Here is a 14101-nt window from a genome sequence, read left to right as displayed (position 1 = left end):
GAGATCCAGCCACTACACTCCAGCCTGGGTGACAGGGCGGGACTCTGTCTCAAAAAAAAGAAAAAAAAGTTGTATAGAGATTACATTTTTGGCCAGGCGTGGTGGCTCACGCCTGTAACCCCAGCACTTTGGGAGGCTGAAGCGGGCAGATCTTCTGAGATTGGGCATTTGAGACCAGCCTGACTGACATGGAGAAACCCTGTCTCTACTAAAAAATACAAAATTAGCCAGGTGTGGTGGCGCATGCCTGCAATCTCAGCTACTGGGGAGGCTGAGGCAGGAGAACCACTTGAACCCCTGGAGGCTGAGGTTCCAGTGAGCTGATATCACGCCATTGTGCTCCAGCCTGGGCAACAAGAACAAGACTCCATCCCCCACCCCGCCAAAAAAAAATTAAATTTTTTTCTCACAAATGAAGATACACTCCTCTACATTCAATAAGACACTAATTCCTAATTTCCAAATACACAGAAATTGATAGCCATGTTTATAAGTATTACATGAGTAAATTAAAACATAACAGTACAAAATAATGCAAAAGCCATCTCTATTTGGCTTAAGGGTCTATGTGTTATTTGTATGTATGTATTATATGTGCTATTTGGGGATGGGAGAAGAACTGACCTTTTATGAACACATATCAACCCAAGGCCAGGGAAGGCAGCCTAGGAACATGCTGAATTTATGAGGAAAGCCAGGCAAAATGCATCCTCCCAGACCTACCCACCCATCTGGCTTTGGGGTAGCTCTCAGAATTGCCCCCTCTTCATGCCCTCAGTATCCTCATGGTCCATTCCTACCACCCCACACCTGAACCCCAACATCAGACTCATATCTGGTCTCACCACTACCTCCCTCCTCAAAGCCATCCTTTCCAGAGGGAGTAGTGTTGTCCATATCCAGGATGACAGGGCCTTGCAAAGACGGAGAGAAGCCCAGGCCACTTACATTTTTTGAGGCTTCCAATATGTTATCAAAGAGGAAGAAGGAGGAGGAGGAGGAAGGAGGAGGAGGAGGAAGGAGGAGGAGGAAGAAGAAGAATAAAGGCCAAGGTGCCCATCCTGGCCAACATGGTGAAACCCCGTTTCTACTAAAAATACAAAAAATTACTGGGTGTGGTGGCACGTGCCTGTAATCCCAGCTACTGGAGAGGCTGAGGCAGGAGAATCGCTTGAACCCTGGAGGCAGAGATTTCAGTGAGCAGAAATCACGCCACTGCACTCCAGCCTGGTGACAGAGCAAGACTCTGTCTCAAAAAACAAAAAACCAAAAACAAACAAAAAAGGCCGAGGTGGGCAGATCATCTGTGGTCAGGAGTTTGAGATCCGCCTAGCCAACATGATGAACCTCGTTTCTACTAAAAAATACAAAACTTAGCTGGGTATGGTGGTGCACGCCTGTAATCCCAGCTGCTTGAGAGGTTGAGGTGAGGGAATCACTTGAACCTAGGAGGCAGAGGTTGCAGTGAGCTGAGACCCAGCCACTGCACTCCACTTTGGGTGACACAGCAAGACTCCATCTCAAAAAACAAAACAAAACAACACACACACACACAATGCAATCTCTTGTGAAAGTCAGGAAAGTGAAATTCCTCTGGTTAAAGGCTTACTGAGCTTCCTCCTTCGAGGTCCTCAGGAAACACCTCAGAACCCCAGGACTGAGAGGCAGACAGATTGAAAACGGTTGATCTGATTTAGCCTGTGTGCTTACAGATGAGAGAGCCCGGGCTCAGACCAAAATAACACCTGCAAATGCATTCAATCTTTACTGAAGCATTTATAATGCCAATAATAGTAATAATAAATAACAGTAATATATTACCATTATAATATTAATATATAAATATAATAACATATAATATAATAAAATGTAAAAGCCCCTCTTTAGAGCCTCTTTTTAACTTCTCTCTCTCACCTTACCTGTGCCTCTCTGCCTCTCCCTGCTCTCTCCACTTCTCTAATAGGATGTCACAGAACATGCTACCACACAGAATCAAAACACGGAGTGGGTAGACTTCAAGCCAGCCAAGTGACTTCCACACCCACCACGAGGACTCCCAACCCACTGTAACCACCCAATGGGTTCACCTTGCTTGGTGCCTAGATAGAGCCGATTTATCAAGACAGGGAATTGCAATAGAGAAAGAGTAATTCACACAGACTTCTACCAGGTTCCCTTCCCCACATCGCAGCGGGAATCTCCAGGGAATGCCCACATGTTCCACAAATCTGTCCTACTTGTCACTAGCACTTCAACCACCCTCTGTCCCGACGCCACAGCTCTACCCTCCTTGTCCTGAAACCTGACTCTCTAGGCAGCTGCCATTACCTTGATTTCACCCCAAGCATGGGCACAAACCCTCCCCTTAACTCCCTTCAGTGGCAGTGAATCTCGGACTGCAATATTTGCAACAGATGAATGAGGCATACATGACCCAGGATAACTGCCATCTTGCCTGACCAAGCATTTTTAAAACATAAATACCATGGACAGCCAGGCATGGTGGGTCACGCCTGTAATCCCAGCAATTTGGGAGGCCAAAGTGAGCGGATCACTTGAGGTCAGGAGCTCAAGACTAGCGAGGCCAACATGAAACCCTGTCTCTACTAAAAATACAAAAGTTAGCCTGGTGTGGTGGCTCATGCCTGCAGTCCCAGCCACTTGGGAGGCTGAGGCAGGAGAACCACTTGAACCTGGGAGGCAGAGGTTGTAGTGAGCTGAGATCACGCCACTGCACTTCAACCTGAGTGACAGAATGAGACTGTCTCAAAAACAAACAAACAAATAATGTCATCAAGTGTATAAGATAAAGTGCATTTACAAATATTTTTAAAGACCAAATTTGCCATATAGTAACATATGTGCGGCCAGGCGCGGTGGCTCAAGCCTGTAATCCCAGCACTTTGGGAGGCCGAGACGGGCGGATCACGAGGTCAGGAGATCGAGACCATCCTGACTAACACAGTGAAACCCCGTCTCTACTAAAAATACAAAAACTAGCCGGGCGAGGCGGCGGGCGCCTGTAGTCCCAGCTACTCGGGAGGCTGAGGCAGGAGAATGGCGTAAACCCGGGAGGTGGAGCTTGCAGTGAGCTGAGATCCGGCCACTGCACTCCAGTCCGGGCGACAGAGCGAGACTCCGCCTCAAAAAAAAAAAAAACAAAAAAAAAAAACATGTGCTTCTCTATTGGTGCCTGAAACAACAAGACCTAGTGGCAGATCTAATACTTACAATAATTTCAAAGTAGTAGTATGTAGAAATGACATTTTGTGATGTCTGTAACAATCGTAGGTGATTTTTATTGATGACAAAGTCACAGTTACTGCTCATACTACTGTAGTTTATTGCCTACATTCATAATAGAAGAAAAACTTCAGTTAGATTCTAGTGAAAACAAAAATATATTTGGCCCAACTTTTGACTACCTTGAATTCTATCTATGGGCACCTTGAGGAGTCTAAAGACCCCAGCTGAAGAACCTTTGCTTTAGAAGATGGCAGATTCTTAAATTTTTAAATGCTTGTTTTGATAAAATATCTATTTCCTCTGTTGGTATTTCTCTAACTCAAGTTCTAAGCAGAGTATCCTAAATATACATTGTATTCAATTAAAGATTCCTGTCTTAGTCCATTTTCTGTTGTTTATAACAGAATATCTAAAACTGAGTAATTTACAAAGAAAAGGAATTCATTCTTATAGTTATGGATGCTGGGAAGTCCAAGGTAAAGGGGCTGCATCTGATGAGGACCTTCTTGCTATGGGGATTCTGCAGAGTCTAGAGGAGTTGCTGGGCATCACGTGGTGAGGGGGCTGAGTGCGCTAGGTCTGATTTCTCTTCTTCTTCTTATAAAGCCACCAGTCCCATTCCCATGATTGCCCATTAGTCCATTAGTCCATAAATGGATTAATGTATTTCTTAGGGCAGAGCCCTCATGACCCCATTGCCTTTTTTTAAGAAATGTAATTAAATTTATTTTTTTATCTAGAGACAGGGTCTCACTCTATTGCCCAGGCTGGAGGGCAATAGTACAACCTTGGCTCACTGCAACCTCCACCTCCCAGGTTCAAGCAATCCTCCCATCCCAGCCACCCAAGTAGCTGGGATTATAGGCGTGTGCCACCATGCCTGGCTAATTTTTGTATTTTTTGGTAGAGACAGGGTTTCACCATGTTGGCTAGACTGGTCTTGAACTCCTGACCTCAAGTGATCCACCTGCCTTGGCCTCCCAAAATTCTGGGATTACCGGCCAAAACCATGGCACCTGGCCCCCAGTCACTTCTTAAAGGCCTCACCTCTCAGTACTGCCACACTGGAGATTAAATTTCAACATGAGTTTTGTGGGACAAACATTCAAACCACAGCGGTCCCAAACTCCGATTTTTGTCTCCCCATCACCTTGAGACTTCAAAGCTTTACTCACCTTTTCAGCTGCTTTTGGTAAGCCCTCTTAGCTTCTTGCTAAAACCTCTAAACACAGCTTAGGAATTAACCAGTGACTGGAGGGGAAACCAGTGAGGAGCCTCAAGATTCCTTCTTCACATCTCTCTCCTATCCGGCATTTTGGCCCCACCTCTCCGTTGCCCTGACAGCCACCGCTCCATTTTTTGTTTGCCTAGACCTGAGGGATTCTTCAAAAGCTCTGCATTGATTTTTAGCCTCTAGCTCAAAACTGCTTGAAAACCAGCAAATGAAGTGTCGGCTCCCTCCAGGAGCTTCGTTCTTTCTGGATCCCAGTGCTTCTGGAGAATTCCATAGCTTCCCAGTGCATCTGAACAGATTATTTTTGTATTTTATCCAAATCTTCTAGTTGTTCAGAACCAAAAGCAAAGAAATTCACAATTGAAAAACCACTTTTTTTTTTTTGAGATGAAGTCTCATTCTGTCACCCAGGCTGGAGTGGAGTGGTGTGATCTCGGCTCACTGCAACCTCTGCCTCCCAGGTTCAAGCAATTATCCTGCCTCGGCCTCCCTAGTAGCTGAGATTACAGGTGCCCACTACCAAACCTGGTTAATTTTTGTATTTTTAGTAGAGATGGGGTTTCACCATGTTGGCCAGGCTGGTCTCAAACTCCTGACCTCAGGTGATCCACCTGCCTCAGCCTCTCAAAGTGCTGGGATTACAGGTGTGAGCCACTGGGCCTGGCCAAAACCACTTTCTTATAAGTTCTCATGTTTGAGCTTCACAAACCCTCGTGCGTCAGAAAGGGCTTGGGTCACTACTCCCACTTGACAGAAGAGATCCTTGACTGGAGGAGGTGGGAAGTCTGAGGAGTGGAGAGGAGAAATTTCATCTGCCTCACAGCAGGGCTGAGACTAGAACCCACATCTCTTGGTTCCTAGCAAAATAGATACTATTTTCTTTTACACCATCTTGCTTCTCCATGTGTATTCATTTGCAAGGGCTACCAAAACAAAGAACCACAGACTGGTGATTTAAACAACAGGTTTATTTCTTTACAGTTCTTAAGACTAGAAGTCCGAGATCAAAGTGTCAGCCTGGGCCGGGCGCGGTGGCTCGAGCCTGTAATCCCAGCACTTTGGGAGGCCGAGATGGGCGGATCACGAGGTCAGGAGATCGAGACCATCCTGGCGAACACGGTGAAACCCCATCTCTACTAAAAAATACAAAAACTAGCCGGGCGAGGTGGCGGGCGCCTGTAGTCCCAGCTACTCCGGAGGCTGAGGCAGGAGAATGGCGTAAACCCGGGAGGCGGAGCTTGCAGTGAGCTGAGATCCGGCCACTGCACTCCAGCCTGGGCGACAGAGCGAGACTCCGTCTCAAAAAAAAAAAAAAAACAAAAAACAAAAAACAAAAAACAAACAAACAAACAAAAAAAAACAAAGTGTCAGCCTGGTAGGTTTCTTCTGTGGCCGCTCTCCTCGGCTCACAGGTGCCATCTTCTCCCACGTCCTCGCATGGTCTTCTCTGTGTGCCAGTCTGAGTGCTAATCTCCTCGTCACACAAGGACACCAGTCAGATAAGATTAGGGCCATCCCTGCTGACCTAATTTTAACTTGATTATCTTCTTAAAGACCCTAGCTCCAAATATAGCCACATTCGGAGATACTGGGAGTTAGGGCTTCAACATACGAATTTTGGGAGTAGGGGCGAGCTGCACAGTTCAGCCCGGAGCACCACATAAGTGGCTTATGATTGTAATGACCAGTTTTCTTAAAATGTCTGTAAATTAAATGTGGCCCCCTCAAAAGAGGCCCTCTCTTTGCTTTAGCATGGAGTTCTCAAAATATGGCACTGGCTCCATGACAATCTGCAGCTTTAGCATCAACATTAGCACCAGCACAAACTGGTTAGAAATGCAAACTCACTCCTTACCTTAGACCTACTCCATTAGGACCTCCAGGAATGGGCCCAGCAAACCACTCCGGTGATTCTGATGCTGCCCAAGCAGTTGTGCAAAGGACAGCTCTGAGGCAGAATTGGTTCAGCTGTAAATTCTGGTCATGCTGTTCCCCAGTTCTTTTCTAAAGGATGACTCTCCTGAGACATCAGGTTATGATTGATGGCCAGATCTGTCAGATAGCAGCATTTAAATCAATGCTAATCTGTCTTGTGGTATCATTTGGCATTCAAATATCACCTACTCATTTGAGGATGTATAAAGGAGGCAACTTTCAGTAGGAAGCTTTCTTATTTGAGAAATTAGATTCTTTGCTAATCTGGGCCTCAGTTTTATTATCTTGAAAATGAGAAATCTGCATTCCTTTTTCAGTGCAGACAGTCTGCAGTCACAGAAATGATCAGAGCAACTAGTATCCCAGAAGCAACAGTGTTATGATGTTCTGGGGTTCCCCGAATGGTCAGACTAAGCAACCCAAATTGCACCTGGCAGAGTGCCTCAAATTGGAAATTTTTAGAGGCGAGCATGAGATTTGCACCCAATCATTGCTCTAGCTCTGGCTGAATATATGTAATGGGTGCTTGATAGACGTGGGAGGGTTTAGATCAGAATTTGTATATTGCCCCTAAGATCTCAAACTCCCCCAAACCCACTACCTAGTTTCACCTACTGGTGAGGGCCCTGGCGGAATTGTGGGGCTCAGAGTCCCTGCCGCCTCACTGCTGTGCCCCAGATTCACAGTGAGCAGCAGCATCTTTCTTCTACACAAGCTCTTTTTAAAATTTCTCTTTTGGCCGGGTGTGGTGGCTCATGTCTGTAATCCCAGCACTTTGGGAGGCCGAGGTAGGTGGATCACGAGGTCAGGAGATAGAGACCAGCCTGACCAATGTGGTGAAACCCCATCTCTACTAAAAATACAAAAATTAGCTGGGCGCGGTGGTGGGTGCCTGTGATCCCAGCTACTCAGGAGGCTGAGGCAGGATAATTGCTTGAATACAGGAGGCGGAGGTTGCAGTGAGCCCCGAGATCACACCACTGCACTCCAGCCTGAGTGACAGAGTGAGACTCTGTTTCAAAAGAAGAAAAAAAAAAGAAAAAATTTCTTTTTTGAGACAGGGTCTCATCTGTTGCTCAGGCTGGAGTGTAGTGGCAGCATCATGGCTCACTGCAGCCTTGACTACTTGGACTCAAGCAATCCTCCCACCTCAGCCCCCTGAGTAGCTAGGACTACAGGTGTGTGCCACCACGCCCACCTAATTTTTTTAGTTTTCCTAGAGACAGGGTCTCTGGATTGTGTTGCTGAGGCTAGTCTTGAACTCCTAGGCTCAAATGATCCTCCTACCTCTGCCTCTCTAAGTGCTGCGATTACAGGCATGAGCCACCGTGCCCAGTCCTTACACAAGCTCTTTCAATCTCTTTATCACAACCTCACAAAGCAAGCAAGCCAGGTTTTATTATGTCTATTGTACTACATTACAGAAACCTTGAGAAAGGTAAACACTGGTCCAAATGTACAAACTGGCAGGTGGTGAAGGAGCTAGGAAGAAAATCCCCTTGGCCATTGCCAAGGTACTTACCCTCCTCGAAATCTTTGTTTTGGGGGCTGGAATAAATTGGAGAAAAAACACACGAAACAACCAAACTCCTGAAAAATGAGGCATGCCTTCAAGATTCTGCTGTGGGTGGCCACAGAGCTCTGAGCAACTTCTCTTCCCTGATACAATCAAATTTATTTTTAAACACGCCGAGTTGATTAAAGTGTCAGGTCGGGATGGAGTGGGTGAGTAGGCAGAATAAGACCGGGTTGGATCCTACATTAATTTTCTCCTTATAGCTGTGGAAAATCTAACTGAAAATTCAACCCACCATGTTTCTGGGGAAATTTAGAAGGCTATTGGTTATTCTTATCAAAGGGAACTGTGGCTTGGCCTGCGTGGAAGGAAATCAATAGGAGGTGAGGGCTGTTGTGGGCAAAGCAGCAGGCTGCAAGCTAGATTCCCTGAGGCAGGTCCAGCATTGCTGCATGTCTGTTTGCAGGACTGTAGTCCATTTGCATGCTGTAATGACGTATTGTCTATGCATTCGTGTTCAATTTTTTCTTTTTTTTTGGAGATGGAATCTTGCTCAGTCACCCAGGCTGGAGTGCAATGGCATGATCTCGGCTCACTGCAACCTCCGCCTCCCGGGTTCAAGTGATTCTCCTGACTCAGCCTCCTGAGTAGCTGGGACTACAGGCACCTGCCATCATGCCATGATAATTTTTGTATTTTAGTAGAGATGGAGTTTCACCATGTTGGCCAGGCTGGTCTTGAACTCCTGACCTCAGGTGATCTTCCCTCCTTGGCCTCCCAAAGTGCTGGGATTACAGGCATGAGCCACTGCGCCCGGCCCGTGTTCATTTTAAAATGACCCTAACTACTATTAACATGTGACCATGCCTCATTAAAATTAATGTGCAATTGGGCTGGGCGCAGTGGCTCACGCCTGTAATCCCAGCACTTTGGGATGCTGAGCCGGGTGGATCACTTGAGGCCAGGAGTTCAAGGCCAGCCTGGCCTACATGGTAAAACCCTGTCTCTACTAAAAAACACAAAAATTACCCAGGTGTGGTGGCACACACCTGTACTCCCAGCTACTCAGGAGGCATGAGAATTGCTTGAACCTGGGAGGTGGAGGTTACAGTGAGCCAAGATCACACCACTGTACTCCAGCCTGGGCAACATAGCAAGACTCTGTCTCCAAAAAAAAAAAAAAAAAAAAAAAAAGACTGAATGATGAATATGTAATTGTGTCTGTCAGTAATGATATTTTTTAAATGGACTATGGGACATTAATTCTAGTCCTTTAGATCCTTCACTACCAATTCTCCAGGTAGAATCCAGAGCCCAAACAGTCATTTCATCTACCCTCTTATGTCTGAGTGCAGTTGTGCTTAAGCTATTTGAGATGATGGTTATTTTACTTATTAACACACATAAACACACATATACACCTCTTCTTAACTCTAAAACGTCTACATCCATTCTTGGGCAATTTGCTTTAGTGTTTTACAACTGACCCCCAAAAGGTTTCTGCCTAGGTCAAACCTAAGTTATTTTTGATGTCTGTAAAGCTCTTTCCCTCTTTTTTTTTTTTTTTTGAGATGGAATCTTGCTCTGTCACCAGGCTGGAGTGCAGTGGCACGATCTTGGCTCACTGCAACTTCTGCCTCCCGGGTTCAAGTGATTCTCCTGCCTCAGCCTCTTGAGTAGCTGGGACTACAGGCGTGTGCCACAACGCCCGGCTAATTTTTTGTATTTAATTCTTAGTAGAGACAGGGTTTCACCATGTTGGTCAGGATGGTCTCAATCTCTTGACCTCATGATCCACCCGCCTGGACCTCCCAAAGTCCTGGGATTATAGGTGTGAGCCACGGTGCCTGGTCTCTTCTCTCTCTTTTTTACTACCCCAGAGCACAGCTATTCCCAACCTTGAGAGTTGCCCTTGGGACATCTGGTTCCACTTCTGTTTCAGGGGTGGTACTCCCCAAGAGGGCATTTGGAAATGTGTGGAAGATGGTTCTGTTTTTCTTGTGTTTTTGTTTTGTTTTGTTTTGGATGTCACAATGTCCAAGTGCGTGATGGACATTTCCTAGGCTGAGGCCGGAGTTGCTAACAATGCTTAGTTCAGTCTCATCCGACAAAACATTGTTCTGGTCGAAATGCCAGTAACACCCCTATCAAGAAATACCTCCTTAAGCCTCCCTCTCCCTGGGCTGTGGGACAATGTGAGGTTTTTTTTTTTTTTTGAGATGGAGTCTCACTCTATCACCTGGGCTGGAATGCAGTGGTGCAACCTTGGCTCACTACAGCCTTTGCCTCCCGGGTTCAAGTGATTCTCCTGCCTCAGCCTCCTGAGTAGCTGAAACTACTGGCAGGTGCCACCACGCCTGGCTAATTTTTGTATTTTTAGTAGAGATAGGGTTGTGTCATGTTGGCCAGGCTGGTCTCAAACTCCTGACCTCAGGTGATCTGCCTGCCTTGGCCTCCCAAAGTGTTGGGATTACAGGCGTGAGACACCGCACCTGGACCCAAGTTTCTAGTTTTTATGTTTGCTGGGGTGATCTCTGACCGTTCGCATCTCTTACTACTGAAGACTTGCAGTTCCCTCTGTGAAACAACATCTCCTGTCATCAGTGTCTTCTTTTTTTAAAACAAAAAAACAAAACACCAGTGTTACTCTCAAAGCCAGAAGAGCTGTTTCTAGAAAGGATCTGAGTCCCTAGTCTCCTTGACACTATCCCAATATAAATGCAGAACAGACACCTACTTGGAGAAGAAAGAAAAATATACTTGTTATGTGTTTAAACACAGATGCACTTCAGATGTTGTTGTTGTTGTTATTATTGTACATTGATGGTCTTGCCAGCCATTATGGTCGGAAGTTAAAACACCTGGTTTACATTATTATGACTTGTATTTCAGATTAGTTCACAGGAATTTGGGCAGAGGAGGCGTGCATGCTCAGGAAAGTGGTATCTGATCCTTACTGGGGATTTTTTTTGATTTATGTTTCCCTTTTCTCTCTCTCTCCTATTGCATTTCCTTGAAGGTTGCTTCTCTCGTCACAGGTGCTGTTGCTGCTGGCTGGCATTGGTGTGGTCTTCCCTCACCAAGGAGACACAGAAAGCCAGATGCCTCGTCTTCTCTTAGCCTTTCCTCCCTCTTATGTGCCATTTTACTTAATCCTTGAAAGTAGTTAGTAATTTAGATGGGACAGGATGTGAGTATGCGCAGCAGATGGGGCTTCCATCTCTGATCTCTTTTCTTTTCTTTCCTTCCTTCCTTCCTTCCTTCCTTCCTTCCTTCCTTCCTTCCTTCCTTCCTTCCTTCCTCTCTCCCTCCCTCCCTCTCCTTCCTTCCTCCCTCCCTCCCTCTCCTCCCTCCCTCCCTCTCCTCTCTCTCCCTCTCCTTCCTCCCGCTCCTCCCTCCCTCCCTCTCCTTCCCGTCCTTCCTTCCTTCTCTGTCTCTCCTTCCTTCTCTATCTCTCCTTCCTTCCTTCCTTCCTTCCTTCCTTCCTTCCTTCCTCCTTCTTCCTTCCTTCCTTCCTTCCTTCCTTCCTTCCTTCCTTCCTTCCTTCCTTCCTTTCTTTCCTTTCTTTCCTTTCTTTCTTTCTTTCTGATGGAGTCTCACTCTGTCTCCCAGGCTGAAGTGCAGTGGTGTGATCTTGGTTCACTGCAACCTCTGCCTCCTGGTTCAAGCGATTCTCATGCCTCAGCCTCCCGAGTAGCTGGGATTAAAACACCTGGCTCATTTTTGTGTTTTTAGTAGAGATGGGGTTTCGCCATGTTGGCCAGGCAGATGTTGAACTCCTGACCTCAAGTGATCCACCCGCCTTCGCCTCCTAAAGTGCCAGGATTGCAGACATGAGACACTGTGCCCAGCCTCATGTTCCTGTGTACCTACAAAACAAGAGAGCAGGCTCTTGGATGCCCAGGTGACTTCTGGGGGCTGATTGTCCATTTTTCTTGTTTGATCACCCTCCTTTTGTGTTATTTTTGACAGTAGGGGGACTGTTCAGCCAATTTAACACCCGTTGGAAAGCTGCAGGGGGTGGCTTGTTTTGAGTAAGATGGAGAAGTTTTATGAGAACAATAGTGTTGGGGGAATATAAAAATTTTGAACATTTGCAATCGTCTGTCAGTCTTGTAAACCAGTTTACCAAGATCGTGACTGAGGAGGTCTGGGGTGGGTTAACGGACTTGTAGATGGCTGGAGTCTTCTAGGTGATGAAGAATGACATTGCACTGCTGTTGATAAAGCCTTTGAGTTTCTCCGCCTTCTCCCCAGCCAGGTGAGTTCAGTTTGTTTTATGACTTTCCCAGGGGTGATCATCCTCTGAGGACTGATGCAATCTTGTCTAACTCCCAACAGGGTGATTAATGTCCCAGAAAGCTGAGGTCTTATTTTATGATGGGGCTATACGTATGATGACTGCCCAGGAGATCTTTGCCTTGGCTTCTGTCCTCCTGATGAAACCTGGATGTCAACTCTCCCCCTCTGCTCTGATTCTATGGCTCCATATCTGAATGTAGAAGTTAGAACCTCCTCTGGTTCTTGTTTTTCTTTCCTTTTTTTTTTTGAGACAGAGTCTTGCTCTGTTGCCCGGGCTGGAATGCAGTGGTGTGATCTCGGCTCACTGCAGCCTATGCCTCCTGGGTTCAAGAGATTCTCCTGCCTCAGCCTCCAGAGTAGCTGGGATTACAGGCTCGTGCCACCACATCCAACTGATTTTTGTATTTTTAGTAGAGATGGGGTTTCACCATGTTGGCCAGGCTGGTCTCAAACTCCTGATGTCAGGTGATCCACCCACCTCAGCCTCCCAAAGTGCTGGCGTGTGTCAACACGCCTAGCCTCTCCACAGGTTCTTTAAAAGAGCAGCAGATGCTTTAGTGAATGTGCTGTGTAGGGGAGATACAGATGGGGACTTAAATCAAGTCTCAACAGCAAATAGCCTAAAATGCATTCAATATTTCTGTTGTCTTCAAAGCCCCTTCCATTCCACCCAGTGCCTAACTTTGCCTGTTCTTTTCCTTCCCTCTGCTCTGCACCCCCTTCCTGACTTTCCTATAAGTTTCTTTTTGAGACAGTCTTGTCGCCCAGGCTGGAGTGCAATGGCACAATCTTGGCTCACTGCAACCTTCTCCTCCTGGGTTCAAGCGATTTTCCTGACTTAGCTTCCCAGGTAGCTGGGATTACAGGCACCCACCACCATGCTGGCTAATTTTTGTATTTTTAGGAGAGACAGAGTTTCATCATGTTGGCCAGACTGATCTTGAACCCTAGACCTCAGGTGATTCACCTGCCTTGGCCTCCCAAAGGGCTGGGATTACAGGCGTGAGCCACTGCACCTGACCCTTTCCTGTAATTTTAAAATCCTTTACATTTTCATTATGCAGAGCAATTTTTTTGTTTTTATTTATTTATTTATTTATTATTATTTTAAAATTTTACTTTAAGTTCTAGGGTACATGTGCACAATGTGCAGGTTTGTTACATATGTATACCTGTGCCATGTTGGTGTGCTGCACCCATCAACTCATCAGCACCCATCAACTCATCATTTACATCAGGTATCACTCCCAATGCAATCCCTCCCCCCTTCCCCCTCCCCATAATAGGCCCCAGTGTGTGATGTTCCCCTTCCCGAGTCCAAGTGATCTCATTGTTCAATTCCCAACTATGAGTGAGAACAGGCAGTGTTTGGTTTTCTGTTCCTGCGATAGTTTGCTGAGAATGATGGTTTCCAGCTGCATCCATGTCCCTACAAAGGACACGAACTTATCCTTTTTTATGGCTGCATAGTATTCCATGGTGTATATGTGCCACATTTTCTTTTTCTTTTATTATTATTGTTATTATTATTATACTTTAAGTTCTAGGGTACATGTGCATAACGTGCAGGTTTGTTACATATGTATACTTGTGCCATGTTGGTGTGCTGCACCCATCAACTCGTCAGCACCCATCAATTTGTCATTTATATCAGGTATAACTCCCAATGCAATCCCTCCCCCCTCCCCCCACCCCATGATAGGCCCCGGTGTGTGATGTTCCCCTTCCCGAGTCCAAGTGATCTCATTGTTCAGTTCCCACCTATGAGTGAGAACATGCGGTGTTTGGTTTTCTGTTCTTGTGATAGTTTGCTAAGAATGATGGTTTCCAGCTGCATCCATGTCCCTACAAAGGATGCAAACTCATCC

This window comes from Trachypithecus francoisi, unplaced genomic scaffold (genome assembly GCF_009764315.1).
Source record: "Trachypithecus francoisi isolate TF-2019V2 unplaced genomic scaffold, Tfra_2.0 Lachesis_group10, whole genome shotgun sequence".
Lineage (NCBI taxonomy): Eukaryota > Metazoa > Chordata > Mammalia > Primates > Cercopithecidae > Trachypithecus > Trachypithecus francoisi.
This window is presented reverse-complemented; position numbering follows the sequence as displayed.